The 23654-nt window shown below is 29.9% G+C and overlaps 1 protein-coding gene across 2 annotated transcripts in view; it reads left to right on the top strand.

Annotated features, from left to right (window-relative positions):
- LOC140442663 (GTP-binding protein Di-Ras2) overlaps positions 1–23654 on the top strand; it is a 1562201-nt gene that overhangs the window by 1010061 nt on the left and 528486 nt on the right. The window contains exon 1 of one of the 2 annotated variants that reach the window (XM_072533658.1): positions 11940–11956. The exons of the other annotated variant lie outside the window; for it this stretch is intronic. The gene's annotated coding sequence lies outside the window, so the exon portion shown is untranslated. Of the gene's footprint in view, positions 1–11939; positions 11957–23654 lie in introns of those variants that run through there. 2 annotated transcript variants of the gene reach the window in all.

Here is a 23654-nt window from a genome sequence, read left to right as displayed (position 1 = left end):
TAAATTTTGAAGCAGAAGTATATGTTAAAATTAGAACTGCACATAGATTCGAAAAAAAACTTGATAAAACGGCAAAAAGAAAAGTTGATTTTATTGAAAATAGGCTAAATGAATATTACGTGAATCAAAACATTACTAAATTCGACTTCATTAAATCAGTTTACAACTGTGTACCCCGAAGGTAAAGGACACTATGTCCATTTTTATCAAAATTTAGATTATTGCACTTTTGAATATAACTTTTCTGGCAATACACATAGGTAAACCATACTATGTCCAGAGACAATTTTACGGCAAGTTACCGACTTTTTAATAAACACCAAGTCCACTTCCAGTCAGAGGTAAACAACACCATGTGGACTTGTTGTTTACCTCTACTATATGTGTGCACCGTCATTTACTATCCGGACATAGTGTTATGTACCCTTGTACACTTCCCGTCATATAAAAATGGTACACTTTTTTTTTCCCAATGTAAACCAGTGTTTAGACCAGAGATATATGAGAGCTTCTCTTACATCTGGTTCAGACTGGAGACAATGGTTCGTGAAACAATTCATTGTTGCCATCACAGATAACGGAATTGCACTAAATCTAAATAAAAAAATAACGTTCAAAAATGTGTTTAGATAAATATTATTTTTATTATTACCAACAAAAAACGGTATCTAATAATTTTATTAACCAGAGAGACGGTTGAGTTAATGTCCAAAATGTTTGAAGAATTTTTTAATAATGGAGATATGACAAAGTGCTATTGTTTCAGCAGTTTCGAATTATAATACATATATTTAAATTCCACACTTGTTCACCGTAAAAGTTATTCGTTTTGTATTAATTTCAAATTAAATTTTTAATTTTTCCAGTGTTTTATTTACTCTAGTATGCCACAACTCAATACAGTTTTGTGCTACACTTTACGAGAAACGAATAACAGCTCTCGATTTGAAATTAAACATAATAATTTAAAGTAATGTCTAAATTTTTTATTTTTTAACATTATTTTTGAATTAAAATATTTTCATAAATTATAATAAAACACGATTCAAGTCTTTCTTTTAGCTGGTTTGATATAATATATTCGTTATAAGAAAGAAGTGGACGAAAATGATAATTTGTTAGGAGATGAAAATTCGGATATTGATAAAATCTATGAGCCTCTAAGTAATGAAAGCTCAGAATCAGACGACAATGATATGAGACGTATAAGTAAACCAGCGAAAACAAAGGTAAAAGAGCTAAGCTATTATTACTAATACGATTAGTGGGGCAATAAAAAAAATCTTCTTCAGGACGATTTATCCTTATGCAGGTAATTTCAATGAACATAATGAAGTTATTTTAGAAGAGAAAAGTGTTAAAAGAAAGGTACAAAATATAACTAAGTGCAAACAAAAAGGTAAAAAACGTGTAGTAAATGAACAAAATTGGACCTGTAATGATCGCAAACGAAAAATAGCTGGTGGGAAAGAGTATCTCAGTAAAAGAGGCAAAGATTGCCTGCAAAAATGTTGAAGCCTCCTTGTATGTGTCGCATGAAATGCTCTGAAAGATTGCCAGAATACGAAAGACAAAAAATTTTCAATTCATACTGGACTGAGACAAACGTTTCAGATCTTAAAAAGCAATTTATCTTCAAATGTATCGACATCCAACCTACTCTCCGATCAAGAAAAAAAGACCTAAATTCTACCAAATCTAAAAATAATACACTACACTACCATTTTACAGTGAACAATCGGCTATTGAAGGTGTGCAAAGTTATGTTTTTAAACACACTTTGTATATCTAATTTAGTAGTAGTAAATATGTTGAAAAAAATTGAGCCAGGAGGTTTAATAAAAGCTTATCAAAGAGGTAGATACACGCTAACCACTAAAACTCCTACCACAACCATAAATAGTATACATCAACATATTAAATTATTCCCAAAATACGAGAGTCATTATTCCAGAGAAAGGAGTAAGAGAGATTATCTGGGCACAGAACTTACAATAGAAAAGATGTATCAACTCTACATTGATGAATGCAATGAAAGACATGTAGATCCAAAGCTCAGAGCAAAAAAGTGGTTGTACGCAGATATTTTTAATAAAGACTTCAAGTTGTCGTTTAAAACGCCCGAAAGAGACATTTGCGATACATGCAGTATATTCACCGCTCAATTAAAAAATAATCTTACTGCAGATGAACTAACCAGTGTACAGGTCATGATGCTCACTTAATTGAATCTAAAACTCGGTATAACTTAAAACAGTTGGACTTTATAATAGCTAAAGAGTCACCAAAATACAAAGTACTATCTGGTGATTTGCAAAAATGTTTGCCTTCACCACTAACAAACAATTGTATTAGTTTCTACAAAAGGAAGCTTTGGACATTAAATTTTACATTACATGATGCCAGTGATTCTTCTGTACAATGTATAATGTGGAACGAATCGAAAGGGGCCCGAGGTGCAAATGAAATTGCCTCGTCAATTTTGAAATGGGGTGACAATACAATTCCAGGTAGTCAAGTAGAGGACATCACTCTTTGGACCGATAACTGCTATGGACAAAATAAAAATATAAGTAATATAATGTGTTATTTTTGGATACTGCAAATAAAGATGATAACTCAAAAGTTTTTACTGAAAGGGCGCACAAATATGGCAGCAGACACTGTTCATGCTTTAATCGAAAGAAAAAGAAAGAAACTCTCCAATTTGGCCATTTTAACACCATGGGACTGGCAACAACTAGTTAGGCAAACATCAGGTAAATACACAGTGCACAATATGGAACTTGCAGATTTCAAAAACTTCAAAACGCTGTTTGATAAGAAATTGTCATCTAATCCTCCTTTTGTAAGTAAAAAAAAAAGTGTTAATAAAGACCCTGTTCTACTGTTAACATGTCTACAAGTCCAACAAGAACACATTGGAAAGTTCTTTTATAAGACCGATTTCAATAATCAAAATAGGTATGAAGTGGACTTCATGAGGTATCGAAGTCAGCAAGTAACGTTTCCAGCCCAATTAAATCAAGTCTCAGTAATCCCATTACCAATCACAAAACAAAAGTACAATGACTTAATTGCACTACTGCCTTTTGTTCAGGCAGTTTGTCATGCGTTTTATCAAAATTTAATACATAGCGATGTAGCCACAAACGATTACCCACAAGAAGATGAGGATGATATGGAGCATCTTTAACAATTTTGAAACTTATCGTCTATAATTTTACTTAATTATTATAACAATATAATATTTACCTCTAATAAAATAATAGTATAGGCTGTTTAATGTGTTTGTATTGTTTATTTCGTAAAGACCTTAACATGCAATGCCACATTATTTAAAAAAGTTGTTAGAGGTAAACAACACTATGTCCAACTACACATTTTTAAAAAAATTTTAAATAATGAACGGTAAACCTCAGGTATATAATATTTCATGGAATGAAAAACGATTATACACACCACAATAATAATATATTATTCTTGGTTAAATATAAGAAACATTTGAGTATTTACTGATTACAAATTTAAAAATTTTTAAAACTGCTCTCCTGAAAAAGTAAGAAAATGGACATAGTGTCCTTTACCTCCGAGGTACCGAACTATTATGCAGCTAACTTTTAAAATCTAAAATATAGTGTTCACTCTTACTTATTTTAATCACTAATCGGACATTCAAATTAAGCATTGTTATTATTTAACTGTAGTTTTTGTATATAAGTTAATGTAGATTTATAAATAAACTTTATTCGATTATATTTTTATAGTTTCATTATTTAATCATTTAAAATTTTCGCTCATGCTTTGGGAATTGGGTTCCTTTTTGAATACAATAAAGTAAAATAAAAACTGTATTACATATTATGTAATAATTATTATTTCAGGTAGAAATTCAATTATTTTCAGGTATAAAATTTGAATTTAATATATACCTAATAAAATATCATCTCTTAAATTATAAATATAGGAGTTACTACGAATTCAAGAAATAATAAAAATGCAAAAAAATCATTTCAATGAAAAATACAAAAAGCAATTGAAAAAAGTTAAAACCAACCAAGATAATGGTTACTTTCGGTTCAAACGAAAGTGCTAGATTCAGGGGTGCTCAGACTTATAGTGTCTGCGATCGATCACAAAATATTTTAAAGACAACAATCGACTACCGACTTCTACAACTAGACTGGACTCTAGATACTAAAATACGTATATTTCTGACAATGCTTATAAATACAAAATGTAATTAAGACATCTAATACTAATAATTGTAAAGTAATAATTTTCTTAAATCACTAATTTGCTTTCGATGTAGATGCATGGCACTGCCTATGCCTACCATCCACAAATTGTTTGTAAGATAAAAAGAGAAATCAAACGATTTCTACTTAGCGAAACCGAAATCGAATACCGTCATTCTGTTTGTAAGATGTTTGTAAGGCTATGGCTCCACGAGCGACAGATTGTCGCTAGCAGTAGCAGTAAAATTACGGTGGCAGTAAAGCAGTAAAATCATGGCTCCACGAGCGACAGTTTACAGCGCGCATATCGTCGCGTTTTGGTCTTGTAGTGGCTCCATGAGCGTTAATATGACGCAGCTACAATCAGTGGTATCTTGTCCGTTTATATAATGTCCGTGTATATAGCAGATAAAATAAATAAATAAATAAATAAGAAAAATAAATTCACACCGATAATACAATAATATAGTATGGATAATCTATCATTTCAACAAAAAGTTCCTTTAATATTGGCATTGTGCCGTGTAGGGTTAAAAAACAACGGGAATGGTGGATTCACCCTGTTCTAGTGCCTAGACAGACAGAGGGAAAATTTTTTCTTTTACACAACAAATTAAAAAAATATCCTGACAAGTTTTTTGAATATTACAGGATGTCAGTGTCTTCTTTTAATTTTTTATTATGTGAAATAGAAGATGTCATACGAAAACAGTATACATCAATGCGTGATAGCCTAAGCCTAGAAGAAAAATTAGCAATTACCAACCTTAAAGTAAGATTTAAAATTACATATTTTATAATCCTATACATTTTCGGGAAATCAATAAAAACTGTTTATTCTCTCTATTTAACTTTTTCTTGTTTAATAATGGCATCTATTGTAAAGTACAGTTTGATACGGTTAACTGGAATTGAAAAAAAAACATCCATTGATTTTTGTTACCTAGAATACCGATAAAGAAAATATTGGATTTATTTCTTTCTTAGAACTTATAATTTTTTGTTACGATTTAAGACAGAAAATTGTACGAAAAAACTTTAAAGTAATTTATAAAAACAAAGAAACAACTTAACAAACACAGAGAAATAAACAAACAAGAACAAAAATATCCGATTAAATGGCAATTACCGCTACAAGCGACAAATTACTGCTAGTGGAGCCACAAACGCGCTGCAAATTACTGCTAAAAAATAGGTCCTGATCTATTCGAACGCGACACGCAACTCATTCGCATTTTACTGCTACTGCTAGCGACAATCTGTCGCTCGTGGAGCCATAGCCTAAGACTGACATAATGCGCATCGTGCGGGTAAAATGTCTCAGAAGCCTGGAATATTTTGATGAGGACCTAAATAATTCTAAATTCTTTTGCGATCGACTCCAGAAACTGTCATGATCGACCGGTCGATCGCGATTGACTGTTTGGGCACCGCTGTGCTAGATGGTTCAAGATATTTCAGATTTAAAGTTAAGGTCAAAAAACATAATAATAAGTGCTATTTTTTCAAACATTTTTGTACATTTGGATGCATGATGTTTATTAACAAATTCATACATTAGCTTGTACTGCTCACAGTATTTTCGTTTTTATTTAATTTTGTAAAAACTCGTGAAAACTTTGAAAACTATTTATAAACGTATTAATTTTAATCTTTATTATGAAATAACTCTTATGCAATATTAATAAGCGTAGAGAGTAGCCAAAAGCATTTGTTTATACTGAAAATTATACAAAAAATTGGATTTATTTTGATTAAAGTTCTAGCAAGCTAATGTTTTAAAAAATGGTTTAATTTTGAGTACTTACTTTCCTCTAGGATATTCATGATTGCCGCTATTACAAAAATCACTACAATTATAAAAATAAAAAAAAATCTCAAAACTAAACTCAGCCAAAACGTGTTACGAAGTGACAGCTATCAAATTTGTTTGTTTAGGTTATTAAGAGAGGGATAGTGACAGATAAACTCACATTATGCCACTAACTATAAAAAAAAATAGGGACTTATACCTACTTTAGGGACAAGAATCGGTACAAAATGCTAGTTTTTGGAATTTTGGTTCTGGCCAGCTTTTTATGTAAAATACCACTCTGTGCGCCGTTTAAAAAATACTCTTGCTTCTTAGTAAGGATGGTTTAGGTTTTTTTCCTTAAAAATGTTTAAGGGTGAATGTTTTTTTAAAAGAAATATTTTTCTAAACTCCTAGTTTAAAAAGAAAAAAATAATTGTTTACTTTTATTTTACGTAAACAATTATTAAACAAGAAAATATTTTAAATCTATCAAAAAACATGACATTGAACATTCTAACAAAACTAAAACTATGGTTATGTACCAAATGTCAGAAAAAGATGTACTAACTGTCATATGTCGAAATGAAACTACCCAAATTTTCTGAATCAATAATTAATTATTAAAGTTTAATTTTATTTAAAAGAAATTAAAATACGACAAACAGCTAATACATAAAACTTATGTATGCGAGGAAGTTTTGGTATATCAACGATAAATGTTTATTAAGAAAAATTTTTACAGAACTACTTGATTTATCCGCTGGTTTTTTTTTAATTATTAAAAATGAAAACATTGATAATTCTGAACGACATAATAATAAAGTTATAATAAATTCAATTTTTCAGTATAGTCAATTCTAGTTTTCATTATTTAGATACGTAATTTTAAAAATTTTAAAGAGTGTATCTTAAATCTGAATAATTTATTCTCAGATTCCTATTTCGCTCAAAATTTGGAAGGGAACAAATCACCTTGCAGACATTTGTCATCGATTTGGTAAATACACGCGCAAATGTCCTGATTAGGATTATGGAGGGGAACGCAAATTTATTTTTAAACCGATTTACTATCTTTCTAACGCGTTGAAATTACAATGCTTCGAAGACCGTGCTATATTTAAAATTTCGTTTTTGATTAGTTTTTAGTATTATTTAAACCTAAGACTTTTTATTTAAAATACAGCTTATACCTTTAAATTAAAGCCAGATTCTGATAAATAGTTAACAAGCAAATAAAATGATAAATTATCTTTAACCTTCCTACTCTCCCGAAGTAAATGTTACATTTTTTGTCTACGGGTACGGGTGGACCCAGTGGATAAAACTCATATCTGTTGTGAATTAAATGCCATTTTTTATTAATTCGTAAAAGCTTTTGTAGATTCATGTTATTGATGTATCAAAACTAAAAACATTGTTTTTGTAATAAAAAATATAATAAAACTATATTCAATTAAAATTATATATTTATTCAATGCAACTTTTACAAAAGATATTTGAATGATCAGGACAAATAAACCTCTTACATGCTTGACATCTTGTACGAGATTTTCTGTCTTTTTCCCATCCGCAGTCTTTACACCTTCAACGTTTTTGACTTTTATTTGCATTTCCACTTGTTCCAGCTACTGCATGTAAATTTATTTGGATTTTTTGTGGAACGTTTTTTGTCATTCTGGTAGTTCGGCATTTTTTTGTTAAATTATATGCCAATTCTTTTATAAAAAGCCTTCTTTTATGTAGTTTGTTTCTATTATATTGAGGATTTTAATGCATATATAACACATATGCGTTAATTACCGCCAAATCTAAAATATTATACCATAAGCAAAGTGGCCACCTTCTAGTTCCTCTTTTGATTTACCCTTTTTAGGACTATATGAAACTAAAGTCATATTGTTCTAAAACCCAAAAATTGATGATAGAGCTTCTTTACTTTTATTTGGTAGAAATTCAACTGAAATAAAAGTTTTGTTCTGTCGTAATGTTCCAATTAGTGTTAGTTTACGTTTTAATAATTCAGTCGCTAAATGGTAGTCAGTAAAAAAATTATTCGTGGTTATGGTACTTACCTCTAAACGGTACAAGTTTTTCATCCACAGTGAGGCTTTCATATGAAACAAACATTTTGGGAAGTTGTGCTACAAATAAATCAAAAAATTCTAATTGGAGCTAACTTGTCGTGACTTCGTCGAATAGGTCTATCCTCTTTATTATTAAATCGCAAAAAGCGGCTGATGTTACAAAATCGTTTCAGAGACATAGTAGCTCTAAAAATGGACCTACCATCAAAATGTCTTCAAAGTTCCTGCAGAGATTCTGCGGCACCTTTATGAACACCAGGCAGAAGAAGTAAACCTTGAATAAAAATGCAAAATTTTAAGTTAATTTATGTTTAACTGTAATGAAAGCATTTACATATAAAACCTTCTTACTCTTTCGGTGATATTTCTTTTACAGTTAACATTTTTTTATTACATATTCGACCACGTTCTCTGTTAGTTTCCACTAAGAGTAAATTGAGCATTTTATCAGTGAAAAACAATTTAATTGAAGTTATAGGTTTATCGGTAATTCGTTGAGTGGCATATCTGGTGAGACCTGACACAAAATTTAGTATATTGATCAATCTAAACAATATACAACGTAATTAGTAAAACCCACAAATTTAGTAAAAAAATATGTGTAGCACTTGATCCACCACTTACCTTACACGTGACTGAGGTGGTGGATATTTGTTCCAAACTGCCCCATCGCGAGCAGTACATTGTAAATCTTCTTGTTCAGGAACTTCTATTTCATTTTTTGAATTTTCGCTTTCATCCTTGTCATCATCAACCGTAGATACATGATCTTCTTCAGAAAAGTCTTCATCTACTAACTCTTCATCACTAGTGACGGTTTCTAAATTGGTAGATTTATCCTCATTTTCTTAGTCTTCTTCAAGGATTTTTCGTAATTCCTTTTCCGTGAGTCCTCTCCTGGAGCTCATTTTTTAGCAAGCGCTTATTATTCTGTTTTTCACAAATGATTGCACACCATACTCTCAACTCTAAACTTCAAGCGATCAAGTCTGGTACAACACTAAAGATACTCGACAAACGCTTTCGAAAATAGAACCCATAAAATCTAATCACCCTTCTCAGAAAAATAAACAAAACAAACATCACGTATTTGGAAACACTTCTGGGTACAGGTAAACCCATAAACAACACATGTGTTTCTTTCATTTCAAAGAAAAACAAACTGATATTTAAAAACGCAAATACGTTAAATTGTATATCTCAAATTTACGATATAATAAATATATAAACATTTGAATTATACTACTGAGTCCAAGCGTACCCAGAGACAATACAAAAGTAAAGAAATAACATTTAAGAAAATTTTGTTTTAAATAAGAAGAATATGTTTATCCTTCTTTAGGTTTGATATTCTTCCTCCGATTTTTGCCATTACAAAAAAGTGGCCACTATCTATGTTTGAAGCTTGGTAGCTTGTGACATCCATGAGGTCGGAACAATTGTCTAAGAGTCAGATATTATTGTCTAAAACAATTTTAAAGACATGCAAGAAAATTGATCCTTTATTCAAAGCATAGATGAATGCAATCAATAAAACAATATATGTATATAATGTAAAAATACAATTAATTATAATTAATATTATTAGATTAACATACATTTAATAGTTTGACAACTTTCTAAATATCTTTTTTAAACAAAGAACTCGGATTACATAAAATCAGTTTTACCAGTTTACTTGTTTCATCCCTACTTTATCCAGTCTTTTATCTATTTTTTTTTTCATTTAACTAATTTTAGTCAGATTTTTTTAATATTGGATGCTTTATACTCAAATTAAATGTATAAAATATTGGACCCCTTTTAATGATCAAAGATTTTTTGGTCATCAAAAAGGGGGAGTTTTTGATGAACGCGTAAGTCTCGTAATCTAGTGTACCTGATATTACTTGCAGAAAGATTTTCTCTTTTACTTGCTTTATTGGCGAGAGTTTATAGAGTTTTGTCGCTAAAATTAAATAAAACACTCCAACTGACGCATTGCAATTACCATTTTCATTTTATCCATGATGGGTAAATACAGCAAATGTACTGGTTAGGGTTTTGTCAATAACAAGAACTAATGGCAAAAAATTATAATTGAACGGTGTTAATAACATAAAAGCATTTCAAGTGGGTATTTGATGGAATAATATTTGTTTTCTGATTTCATACCAGTATTGTTTCCGTTAACTGTAATTTTAGCACTGAAAATAATGACTTATAAAATGAAAATGAGTATATATATATATATATATATATATATATATATATATATATATATATATATATATATAATACATGACATATTATTAACTTTGTTTCTTTTCACAATTGTTATATATATATATATATATATATATATATATATATATATATATATATATATATATATATATGTATATATATATAACAATTGTGAAAAGAAACAAAGTTAGTAATATGTCATAGATTTCTAAGCTATTACTCTCACCATCCAAATAAGATGAAAATGAACCTTATAACAGGATTAAAAGAACGTGTTTTAAAACTTTCTCATCCACAATTATTAAAAAATATTCTAATTGAAAACTCTTATCCTCCAGATATGCTACATAGGATGCTTTTTTCTAATATTGGTAATATAAATAATTTAACACCATTTTTTGCTCAATCTCAAAACATTGTATCTAACAATCAGAACATCTATTATCATTCACTACCTTTTATACCATCATTAACACCTAAATTAATACAAACACTAAAGGTTATTGACAATATAAAAATAGCAACAAAGAACATCAAAACTATTTCATCTTTATATTCTAAAACTAAATATCCTATAGACAAATTTGAAAAAACGAATTTAGTATACAGCATTAGTTGTACTCAGTGTGAGGCTGAATATGTTGGTGAGACCGGAAGAAATCTTTCTAATCGCATTATTTCTCACAAAAGTGATTGCAGAATTAAAAAACCATCTTGTGCTTTGGCAGAACATGTAATCGATAAAGACCATATTATGGATTTTGATAACATTAAAATTTTATGTAGTGAAAGTAATAAATTTAAAAGGACTTTTTTGGAAATGGTTTGTATTAGCAAAAGTGATAAAAATTTAAACAAAAGATCAGAAATTCAAAATTTAAAAAAAATTTATAATTATATTCTTTCTTTATGATTTATATATAAAACTTGTAAAATGTCATATTTAATTCTCCATATATCTGTTACATTCTTTCAGACATCTGTCAACGGTGAATAAATCTTCTTCTTTTTGTTACTAAACAAAAAAGAATGTTTAAACGAAATTTTACTTTTGGCAATATAATTGTCAAAAATAAAAATTTTATGTTGGCATTTATGACATTGAGGCTATTTGTAATTGGTTGATATTTGAACTTATTTATAAATTCAATTATTTTTGTATTAAAAAAATGTTTTCAAAATTATAAAAATTTTCGGAGAAACATTTATTGGATTAAAGCATTTTTATATTAAATATTTTGAAGATGTATTAGCGGTAATTTTTACTTACTAAACTAATTTTTATTTGGTAAGTTAACAAAAATTGTTTTTTCTTTTTAGTTCAACCTTGTAAGTATTTTGTCTTTTTTAGCTCTTGATAATAATTGTAAACAAAATTGAAAGCTCGAGAATAAAAAAATAGTTAACCAATAGCCCTTTTATTGACTCCAACCCATCCAAAACAGTTATATATTTGTTCCAAACGAGTCACAAGTACTTCTTTTATATATATATATATATATATATATATATATATATATATATATATATATATTATATCTTTGTGACTATGTATAGCACTAAAAATAATTTTATTGTTATAGGTACATAAAAGAGAATTCACTAATTATCAAGTAAGTATTTCTATTCTATGTAACTTAATTTTTTGGCAAAATATTTTATTTTTAAGACTTGCCTACTTTAATATTCAACACCATTTGGAGCAACTATTTTCTTAACAATCTAGAGCATCATTAAATTTGTTTTACAATGTATTTATAAATAAGTAGTTTTTTACAGAATAAGATTTATTCTGCTATTCAAATATTAATGCAAATTTCTGTAGATTAGACTGAGGTTACAAGCGTTGCCTCCACCGTTATGGTTACCAAAGTTAAGTCTACTTTGCAAGTAAATTACCAGGTAATTACCTATGATATTAACCCTTGAGTAATTGGGTACATGCAAATTACATGAACAGTCGGGTGGGGTCTGTAAGTCCCAATTTTTATTTACACAATACATAGGAAAAGATCCAAATAAAACCATTTAATATATGTGCAATCTTTTTTTTTATTTTATTTTTAATATATCTTAACCATTTTAAACTCAATGATAAAATAAACAACATTTTGAAGAAAATGCAGAAAAAAAGTAAATAAAAATGTACTTCTCTTACATTTACATAATAAACAAACTTATAATCCCAATTTCAATTTTCATTGCAGTCTTCGCAAATTGGTTTAGCATGCTCTGAGCATAGCCATTTTTGGTATTTGACACAAAAATATCGTGTTTTACGATTTGGACAATACGCGCAATGACCTCGTGTATTTGGACGCGGAAGCGCTGCATCTGCATGTACTCCGCTTAATTTTTTGGCGATATTTCTGTTATTATTTTGTAAATATAGGTCTCTTGCTCTGGTTAGAATGTTCTCTCTTGTCAAGGCTAAGCCAATTGATTTCAGAAACAATCTTCGTTCCGAAAATAGGTCGTTTTCATTTGCATTACATTTATGTATGACTTGAGAGTTTATGCCTGCAATGTTAAGTAAATTATAGAAAAAGAGTATTGGTCATCTTCGGCTGTTGATCGATTGAGTCAACGCCCGATATTATAATGTTATAAAAAGTAATAATATTGGGCTTTCAGGCATCACCAGAATCTTCATCAATTGAGTTATCATAGTGAAAAGATGATAACAGCTGCACCACTTTTTTTCTTTGGAATTTACGACACCAAAGTAATGGATTTATAAAATGCAAACATAGAGGAGTACTGTGGTCTGCTGGGATCACGAAGTTTTTTTGGAATCTCCTTTTTATTTTTTCGAATTGTTCAAACAATTGTTATTTTTAGGCTAGGGAAATAAGCAAAAAAGTACCCTCTTTTTGACACTCGTCCAGACAGGCAAACGACAGTTGTTTTGAGTAGTATGGACCTCTGTAACAAAAACCTATATGTTTCCTGCAGTCGATTTTTTGGACTTAATTAGTTATTAACAAATTAAGGTAAAAAAAAGGAAAATTTTTGATTTTTTCGTCCATCAGCAAAAAGTAAATAATTTTAAACAAATTTTAGAAGAGAAGAAACTTATAAGTCATATAAAAACCTTCAAAATGCCGTTTTCTAAATGTTTCGATCCTTATTTGTTGCTTGGAAAGATTCAAAATAAGTCAAAAATTTCGGTTTTTTATTAATAACATTTATATTTCATGGAATATAAGTCAGAAAATTATATAGTTTTAGTAATTTTAATGATAGTTTCTGGAAGAATAAGACTTGTAATTGGAAGGAACTTGGACTTGGAAGAGTAATTCTAGTACCCAACCTACATCTAACCAAGAAAAAGATACGAATTTAATAACTCCCGTAGTTATAGAAACTAATTGTATATCTAAAGATCCGTCAACGACAAACAAGAAAACAATTTCGGAAATCAATCCTACTCCATCTCCCACTGAAGAATTAAATAAAGAATTTAAAATCTCAAAACCAACCAAAAAGAAACAAAAAAGCAACCTGAAACTATCATATCAATTTAGGAAATTATGATGCCAACAAAAATAATATTTAACAATATGTCAAATCATTTTAACTTCACATATGAACAAACTCTTGACTTTTTTGAAAATTATTCTAGCTCGTCTGATCAGCTAGAATATCCTCCTCAGCTTACTACAAACATACACATCGGATATAATCAACTTTATGAATAAGATAACAACAATTAAGCCGTATTTTACAAAAACAAGAATGAAGATCAAATTAATGCACTAAAATAATAAACACAATATAAAAAATACTAGACTCAGATGATGCCGCTAATCAAGATAGTAATACTACAACAAATTCATCTCAAGGAATAAACTAACATCTTCGATCCATTTCTTCAATGGAATGTTAACGGGTTCTATATCCGTTTAGAAATACTTAAACGTTTATGTTTAATAATCTCGCTATCAATTATTTGTTTTTAAGAATCAAACTGCATAGTTATGACATGAGGAAGTATTCTTGTTTCGAAAAAACCGAAACTACGCTAATATTGCTAGTGGAGGAGTTCTTACATATGTTAACAAACAATATGAATCGGAAGCATTATTAATCTGTGTGATCCTGTACTGTCACCAAAGTTTTCATGGGATCTAATCCCGTTTTTATATAGAAGTGACCCCTATCAAAATCTCTTTTAATAATAATTATGAAAATATTAATACAACCCCAATTCCAAAATGGAATCTAAAGAAAGCTGATTGGTATTTGTTTAAAAAGTATATCCAACAGAACTGCCATACCTTAAAAGAAGTCACCGGAAATCATCACATAGATGATCTTCTACATTCGTTTATATCATTAATCTATATTGCTGGTAAAAGACATATAGGTAAAACACAAAGTCTACATAAAAGAAATTCATTGCCATGGTGGAACGCCGAGTGTACTGACGTAATAAAAAAAATATAAAAAATCCTTTAACAAATTAAAACGTCACAAACACCTGAAAATACCATAAAATATAAGAAATTACGGGCTTAAGCTAGATATATAAATAAAAAGAACATAAAACAACCTACTAGCAAAACATTTGAAATTAACCCCAGCAATAACAACTTACTAAGATGATTTCCGAAAATCAATTAATAGATTTTGATTGCGTTGAAGATAATTCTCTAAATACAACATTTACCATGGAAGAGCTTAATCACTCTTTAAGTACCAGCAAAAAATCGACGCCAGGACCAGATGATATTCCTGTTAGTTTCTTACAAAATCTACCAGATAATTTAAAAAAATATCTTCTTAGCCTATACAACAGAATTTGGACCAATAATGAGTTTCCCACAAAATTGACGCAGGCGATATTAATTCCATTACTTCCAAATAAATAAGAAATGATCCTAATTCATATAGGCCAATTTCTCTTGCCAATACAATGTGCAAAATTTTAGAAAAAATGGTAAATTATAGAATAAGAAGGTTTTTGGAAAATAATAAATTAATAATCAATGAACAAAGCGGCTTTCACGGGAACAGATCCACCATAGATACCGAAATACATTAATTATTTGCAATTGGACAGGAATGTCTTGCTGTCTTTTTCGATATAACAAAAGCGTTTGACATTGCTTGGAGATACGATATTCTTAACATACTTAGTAATTGGGGTGTCAAAGGTAACATGCTATATTTTATTCATAATTTTCTTAACAAGAGATGATTTGTTTGTATATTCAAGAGAACAAAAATATTCTTTCTATACAGAAAAACTTACAATGTGCAATAAATCACCTTGAAAACTGGTCAGATTTAAAAGTCTGATTCATATTTACAAATCACTAGTACGATGTAATCTCGATTATGGTTGATTTATATACTCATCTACAAAAAAGACTCTTTTTGCGCAACTAAAAGTGATACAAAATACAGCACTAAGAATAGCTACAGGAGCATTTTGTACTAGCCCCATTAAAAGTCTACAATGTTTAACCGGGAAACTACCTTTAAATTTTAAAAGAATGTACTTATCATTATCATACGCATCATCCATATGTGCGATAAAATCGCATCGATGGTGTCGATGGCATTGATGGTGTGGGATAAGCAGTTATTACTCCGAACATTGTATTACAGTTTAAATTTTCTTCCAGTTGCAGTATTTACTCTGAATATTCAATTCTGCAAGCCCTCATTTATACATGCACCGAAAAAATTCCAAATTCTGTTATAATAACCGAGTCAGTGCGTTACATACGATAGAACAGTTATATACAAGTAATCCCATAGGTATTTTAATAAAAGAACAATTACATTTGCTAAACAACGGAAGGCAGTAAGTACGCTTTATATGGGTTCCATCCCATTTTGGACTACAAGGAAACGAACAAGCAGATTTTCATGCCAGGAAAGCAATTCACAGTGCATCTTCAGTGTTAGTGAACTTAGTGTCTGTTTCCGATTACAAATCGTTCCTTAAAGAAAAAGTGACAAATGAATGGAAAAACGAATGGAATCTTTCACAATCGACTCTACACATTGTGAAGCCCTCAACCGAATCTTGGTGCAAGATAAATTTAAATCGCCAGCTGTTTGTTAAGCTAACCCGTTTACGTATAGTTCATAGCAGATTAACTCACAGCTACCTAATCTCCAATTCAAATCGCCCTATTTGTGACTTAGTAACTGCGACAATAATGTAGAACATATGTTAATAAAGTGCCCTAAATATATCAGTGAAAGACAAAAATACTCACTACCTAATAATATAAAAGCAGTCTTATAAGCACATTGTAAATTTACAAATATGTTTAACTACCTGAAAGATATTAATTTTTTAAACACACTGTAACTATTAATGTTTTGTAAACCCTAATTACAATAATTGTAAAATATGGCATTATACCCTTATTGTAAACCTAGCAATTAATCAAAAATACTGTTTTAGATTAAAGTATCTATGTAATAAACTACTATGTATAATTATATTACAGCTAATAGCCCAAAGTGGTTGATGCTGTTGAGCAATAAATTAAAAAAAAAACAATATTTAAAATAACAATTTTATTCATTTCTCGCCATTAGTATATCTGCGCATTTAATTATTATTTAATACATTATAATTTGATGTATTCACTAAAAAAAATTATATTTTTTTCTAAATTTTTTGGTTTCTGGCTAAAATTTAAATACAAAAAAAGACAACAACGTAACGCTACAAGTAAATACTTAATCAAGAATTAAATATAATTATCTAATGAGAAACTCTGATATGTAAAAAAACTATACAACAATCTTATTTTTTAATTATTTTATTGTTTTTTTTTATCAGATTATTAGATTGCAGTTATTACAATGAATTACCAGAACACTCCAAGTGAAGTGTCGATCTTGATAAGTAATTTATTAATGAACAGTTTTTATAAACACAACTCTATTGTGTGATTAATAAAACATAAGTTCAAAGTAACTTACTTATCGTACTTACCAATTAAAATATATACAGGATGTTCCATTGACCGCATAATTTTCATATCCAAATATAACGGTTTAATCAAAATTACTTAGACAAAGTATAGCTCTGATGGGATAGAGAGTCGTTATCATTATTCTCTTTGCCTTATTCCTATCTCAGGATCGGATTAACTTATTACATTTCTGCATAAGTTTTTATTCGAAGTTCTAGTAATATTTCTACTTAAGGACCTACCCCTAGGTCTTCTTTGGTTTTCCTTTCCTACTCCTTCTAGGATATTGAAACTTACCAATTCTTCATATGGGGTGATTACCGTCTTCACGTTAAATATCTCTTAATATATTTATTATTAATCTAATCACTCCGCAAATCTACTTCACTCATCTACCACATCCATCCTCTTACCTTTAAGACTTTAAAACCGTATCACAGTTTTGCTAACCTGTAGTGGTGTTCTACTTGAAAGAGTCTTTGTTCTTTCTCCATTCGGAAATTCTAACGGAGGCTTTGTTTGTTTTTGGAACATTTATTATGAAATTTTTAGACATTAGATACCTGAATTCCTTTTCTATAAGTATCACGTGTACCATTATTTACGATATTTTGAGTTTAATTACGAGCAGTAGCGTTCCCTCGGTGCGACAGAGAAAACTGACGCAAAGCAGTCCCTGCATCTCGGTCTAATGAGCCAGATTTATCGACCATGTGACCTTCTCATTGGTCATTTAGGCCATGTGGTCGATAAACCTGGCAAATTAGAAAGAGATGCAGGGACTGCTTTGCGTCAGTTTTCTCTGTCGCACTGGGGGAACGGGCTGGTATTACAAAGCAATCTATCTTGTATAATATGTTTATGGTTTTCCACACTATGAATAATTAAAGGTTATATAACGTTATTTAAAAGTTCAAAATATTTTTCACCCGTCAAATTTACTTAATAAATACTGAGCCGATAACAGTATTTCCTAAACTTCCAATTCAAACATTAATTTTTTGGGGCGTTTCGGAATGACCGTTTTAAGAAATGTGGAATTGTATTGTCCCAACAACGACAGTTACGCTGACTGATTAATCTGTTTAAAACTAAGGAAAATAAACTGAAATTTATTTGGAGTTAAGCTCACTTGAGCTTTAAGCTCATTACTTTACAAAATTTAACTCTGCCATCGGAATCATATTCAGTTAATTCGTTTAAGAAATCTATCTTATACGGGTAAAATTTGTGTATATAAATAGCGTTATGTACAGCACCTACGGAAAGATGTGTTGAGGCTTTTACTTTTCTGATGAATGTTGTTGGACCCATAACGAAATTTTCAATTAATTATATCTATGATATGAGTTTTCGTCTGCAACTCTTTACCCTCTATTCTTCGTATTTAAAACAATATCTGTTTTTAAAAATTTTCGGCTAGCATTAGCACATACTACTTATGATCGATATGTTTGTTTGGGTGTTTTTTATTAAAGACAGGAGATGTTCGTTTAGCACTTTCGTGATACTTTCCATACAGAAAAATAATTTCGGTCCTTTCAGGTAATGTATAAAACCTTTTTAATAATTATCAATACCAGCGATATCTATTAAAGATCAACAATGTGCTAAAAAAATACCCCAAAACCTAATACTGTCATTATAATTATTGCTACAATTTTATTATTATTATGACTTTTTGATTTGTTAACATAAAACAAAGGCATATAAAAAATTTAATTCAATCGATCAAAAAATCAATTTTAAACATCGATTAAATAACAATAGAGGTTGATATCAAAGGCAAAACAATATGATTGAATACAGACTTATCAGACACTTGAAATGAGATATAACTTGATATATAACAAATATTATTTTTAAAAATTAAGAGCTATCTCTTGTAGGGGAGAGATGAATCTGAAGTTTATGACATTAGCGCTAAAATTGTTTCCTTCAAGTCAAAAGTTTATGTGTTTCGTGATGTGCTATTCCAACCACAAATTCTGGGCCTATAAATGTTTATTTTGCTCTGCCCCTGACAAGTAGTAGAAAAAATAGAATGGAATACATATGTAAAAATTACAGAAACCAAAACAGAAAGATTAGCAAGGGACAGGTCAACCACCAGAAGAAAGGACGCCCAAGGAAAAGGTAATCCGACATCAGTTGAGGCTAAGAACTGAAGTAAAATAGGTATGAGCCTAGGAGTAAAGCACGAAAAAAAAAGAATTTTTCGAAGAATTGTTATTTTTAATTGTCTACAAATAACAATAATTCGTTAATATTTCTTACTTCCCAGATATTATCCACTTTCAAATATTCTTCCAAGTATCTTCTACTTTTATTTATCTAATTTTAGCTTTATATCTATATTAAATATTCAGGTCTCGCTGACGTAAAGTACTGTTGGTCGGGTAAATATTGTATATATTTATATTTTTGTCGCCCTGGATATTTTTTACCTTAATATATTAGTGAAAAAAAACTTAGAGCAGAGAAGTTATTATTTCAGATGTAATGGTATATTTTATTAAAAATATTTAAAATCTATCCAAAAGGATAACAACTCTTCAAAATATTTTCGGTAGAGTCACACCATTATCAGAGAAACATTAGTTTCTAAGTACCTACAATAGAAGCAAGTAGCTACGAAAATAGGTGTAAATACCTTTGAATTAAATGACAGTTATGTAAATTTTACGGCGGTTATACTAAATTGGTGTATCATACTCTGTAAATCATCTTCACTTTGAGAGAGTAGTACTGCAACATCTGCATGTAGTTCATCCCAAACCCTTCTTTCAGTGTGTCACAGTTGATCGAATTCTCTCTAACTCATTAAGCTAGAAGTGACAGAAAAAAACGTGAGTCTGTGATTATTATACATAGAAGTTAGAAAATTATATATCGTTCACGGGTATTTGCATATTAAAGCGAATTCTACTTACGGATACATAATTGGTTGGAGTTTAGAATACGCTAAATAGATATCCAATCAATGATGTGCATAAATATAATTTGACGCAGGTGGTCTCGATAGTGACAGTACTTTGACAATGTTAACTGGTAAAATTATAATTGTCATTCCAGGTTAGTATTTTCAGACATTTTACAGTGAAAATTTAATTTGGTATTTATTGTCATAAAAATATATTAAATATACCAAGATATATCGAGAATGAACAAAGACTAATATTAAAATTATTAAATTATTTTCAATTAGAAAAAGAGGGTGGGACAACTTTATTACCAGTTTCTGCCGTTCGTGAAGTAAGTTTTAAATTATTCTAAAAAATATTCAAATTAGTAGTTTAAATACTATACATTTTAGCCATAGTGTGTCAGATTTAATTAAAATGTCATGCAATAATTCTCGACATTCTTAAAATCCTATATGACGTCAAAATTAGTGACGCACTGAAAGAAGGGTTTGGGACAGACTGTAGCAGAATATTTTAGTTATTTGTCTCCCAATTGGTATCATTTTTTAGTTCTTATTTATTTTTTTATTTCATCCATAATCAGGTTGAACAATAGACAACTCTGGAAATCTTCCTATCTTATTCTTAAGGTCCACGAAACATAGATATGCTGGTTTGTTGTATTCTAATGATATTTCTTGCACTTGCATAAATATAAATATAGCGTCGGTGCATGATCTTTTCGACCTAAAACCTTCTTGTTCTTCTGCTAGTATTAAAATTTTATTCAGTTTATTTGTTATTCTAATAATTTTGTAATATATCTTCTAATTTTATTCTCCTATATTTTTTATATTTTTCAAAGTCTCACCAATTGGGCATATAATAGTCTATTTTTACTGCTAGGGTGTTTGTTATTTGATTTGCATGCCATACCAGGCGTTTAGAAACTCAGCAATGATACCATTTTCACCATACGTCTTGCTGTTTTCCAAGGTTTTGTATTATAGTTACAATTTTGTTTGGCAGGTGCTTCTTTATGGCTTTGGTTAACTGCTACCTAATCTGGAATTTAAATGTTCAAGCTCTGATTTTGATTCTCCATTATATAATACGTTTTGGAAATATTTGGCAAATCTTTTTGATTTTTAATAATTTAAATAATACATTTATACATTTAAATAATAAACCAAATAACTCTTCTATTTCATCTTTATAATATTTTGGTATGTTAGTTTCTACATATCTTCTTTGTATCCATCTTTTTTCAGCATATGCCCCTTTTTCTTTTTATATAGTTTTCTTGGTACTGTTTATTATTTCGGTCATCAACTGCTCTTCAACAATCTTTATTATGCCAGTCTAGATCTAAGTCGGATAATTTTTGCATTTGTTTTTTAGTTGTTCCCATCTGCTTTATGTATACCTTCGTTTTACCTTTTTACTACTTTACAGTTTGTTGACATTTCTGATTCAATTTTAACTTTGATCAAGAAATAGTCCATAGTTCCGCCCGCTCCCATATTATAGTATCGACCATCTTTTATGGATGTCAGATGTGCAGCTTTTATTAGTACGTGGTATATTTGAATAATTGTCGGTCTAGCTAATAAAATGTAAACCTTTATGAATAATTTTTTTGTATAAGTGATAAGGGTAAAGTGGGGATATATGGAGAACTTTTTTATCAAGATATATTTTACGATGTATAAACATTTTATTAATGAAAAATATATCAATATACTTAGTGACCTTTTCCCTAACATATATCCATATATAATATCTCAAACATTTAAATAAATTATATAAGGACCTTTTTTTCAAAATTGTTTCTCTGGACCAGTTAACCTAACACGTTGGGTTAGGTGGACCACCGATAGGCCAGTTAACCTAACCAGTGGTCCACCTAACCTGAATAATCCGATTGATTTTTTTTAATCTTCCTAATCAGATAAGATACTGCAGGTTGATAAAAATCATTGTAATTAATCTTTTAGGCTGTATTAAGAAATAAATATTAAAATGTTAACAAATATTATATTCAGTATTCAGTCACATCAATATTAAAATAAAGCATATTCTCATATCGAATATTTAACTGGATTTGGTAAACTACACACTATATTCTCATAAGAAATAAAACGGGGATCCTCCGTGTATTTAAAACGATTTAAAGTATTCTGCTTCTTTAAAAAAATAATTTCATAACCGTTATACAGTTTTTTATGACTTCTGCAGCATAATTTCGGGAGGTTTTCTTACCGTGCACTTTTACAATAAGGTAATTTTCCACGTCATACTCAAAGGCACAGATAAAAACAGGAAAATATCTAACGGAAGAATTTCTGGTTACAAAAGGCTTGCGACAGGGACGCTGTATCTCACCAACCTTATTTAAGATATATGTTGCAGCGGCATTGGAAAGATGGAAAAGAAAGGTGCATAGGATGGGTATAGAGCTTAGCAATGAATGTATATATACACTCCAGTTTGCTGATGACCAGGTAGTGCTAGCGACCGACAGGGAAGTCATGCAGTACATGCTTAGAAAACTGATAGAATATAACGACTGGGGAATGAATGTCAATACAACAAAAACCAAATATCTTTGTATTGGAAACGAGTCAGATAACATAGACCTTGAAAACGGACAACATATTTCCTGCTGTCAGAGCTATGACTACTTGGGTGTTGCCTTTGACAATACAGAAACTGATACACGGGAAATAGAAAAACTAATCACTCAAGCAAAGAAAGTCTTGGGATGTCTTAATGGTATACTGTGGAGTAAAGAGATAACGAAAGGAAAAAATTTAATATATATCAGACCCTGATTAAAACTACTCTTCTTTATGGCGCTGAAACATGGAGAATTAGTGAAAAGAACAAAAAGCGAATAGAAGCAGTAGAGATGGATGCAATGAGAAGATCTTTAGGTATTTCCAGACGAGACCGAATCAGAAATGATGTAATAAAACAACGTAAGGGAATAGAAGGAAATATAACTAAAGATATAGAGAAGAAACAATTAAGGTGGTATGGGCATGTTCAACGGATGCCAGCAACAAGACTTCCCAAAAAAGTAGTAGAATGGCAACCGATAGGTCGACGGAAAAGAGGAAGACCCAGATTAGAATGGCAACACGGCGTAAACAAGTCCATGAGCGAAAGAAATTTAACAACAAACTGCGAAGATAGGAAGAGATGGTGTTTAGGTATCGGACAACGTCGAAAGACGTTCTAAACCGATGTATATATATAAAAAATAATAATACTTTTACCATAATCTTTTACCATAATTTACCATAATGTTTTACCATAAAACAAATTCTTCGATTGATTTGATTAAATGGTCACCTTTGTCCAGATGTGCCGGTGACAAAATGATATATTAAGATATATAAAACTCTGTTGGAATGCAATTAAATTTTCAACACACGAGGCAAACAAAGTCGGAA

The sequence above is a fragment of the Diabrotica undecimpunctata genome, chromosome 6 (assembly GCF_040954645.1).
Source record: "Diabrotica undecimpunctata isolate CICGRU chromosome 6, icDiaUnde3, whole genome shotgun sequence".
NCBI classification, from domain to species: domain Eukaryota; kingdom Metazoa; phylum Arthropoda; class Insecta; order Coleoptera; family Chrysomelidae; genus Diabrotica; species Diabrotica undecimpunctata.
The sequence above is the reverse complement of the archived record's forward strand: the minus strand, read 5'-3'. Positions and strand labels throughout refer to the sequence as shown.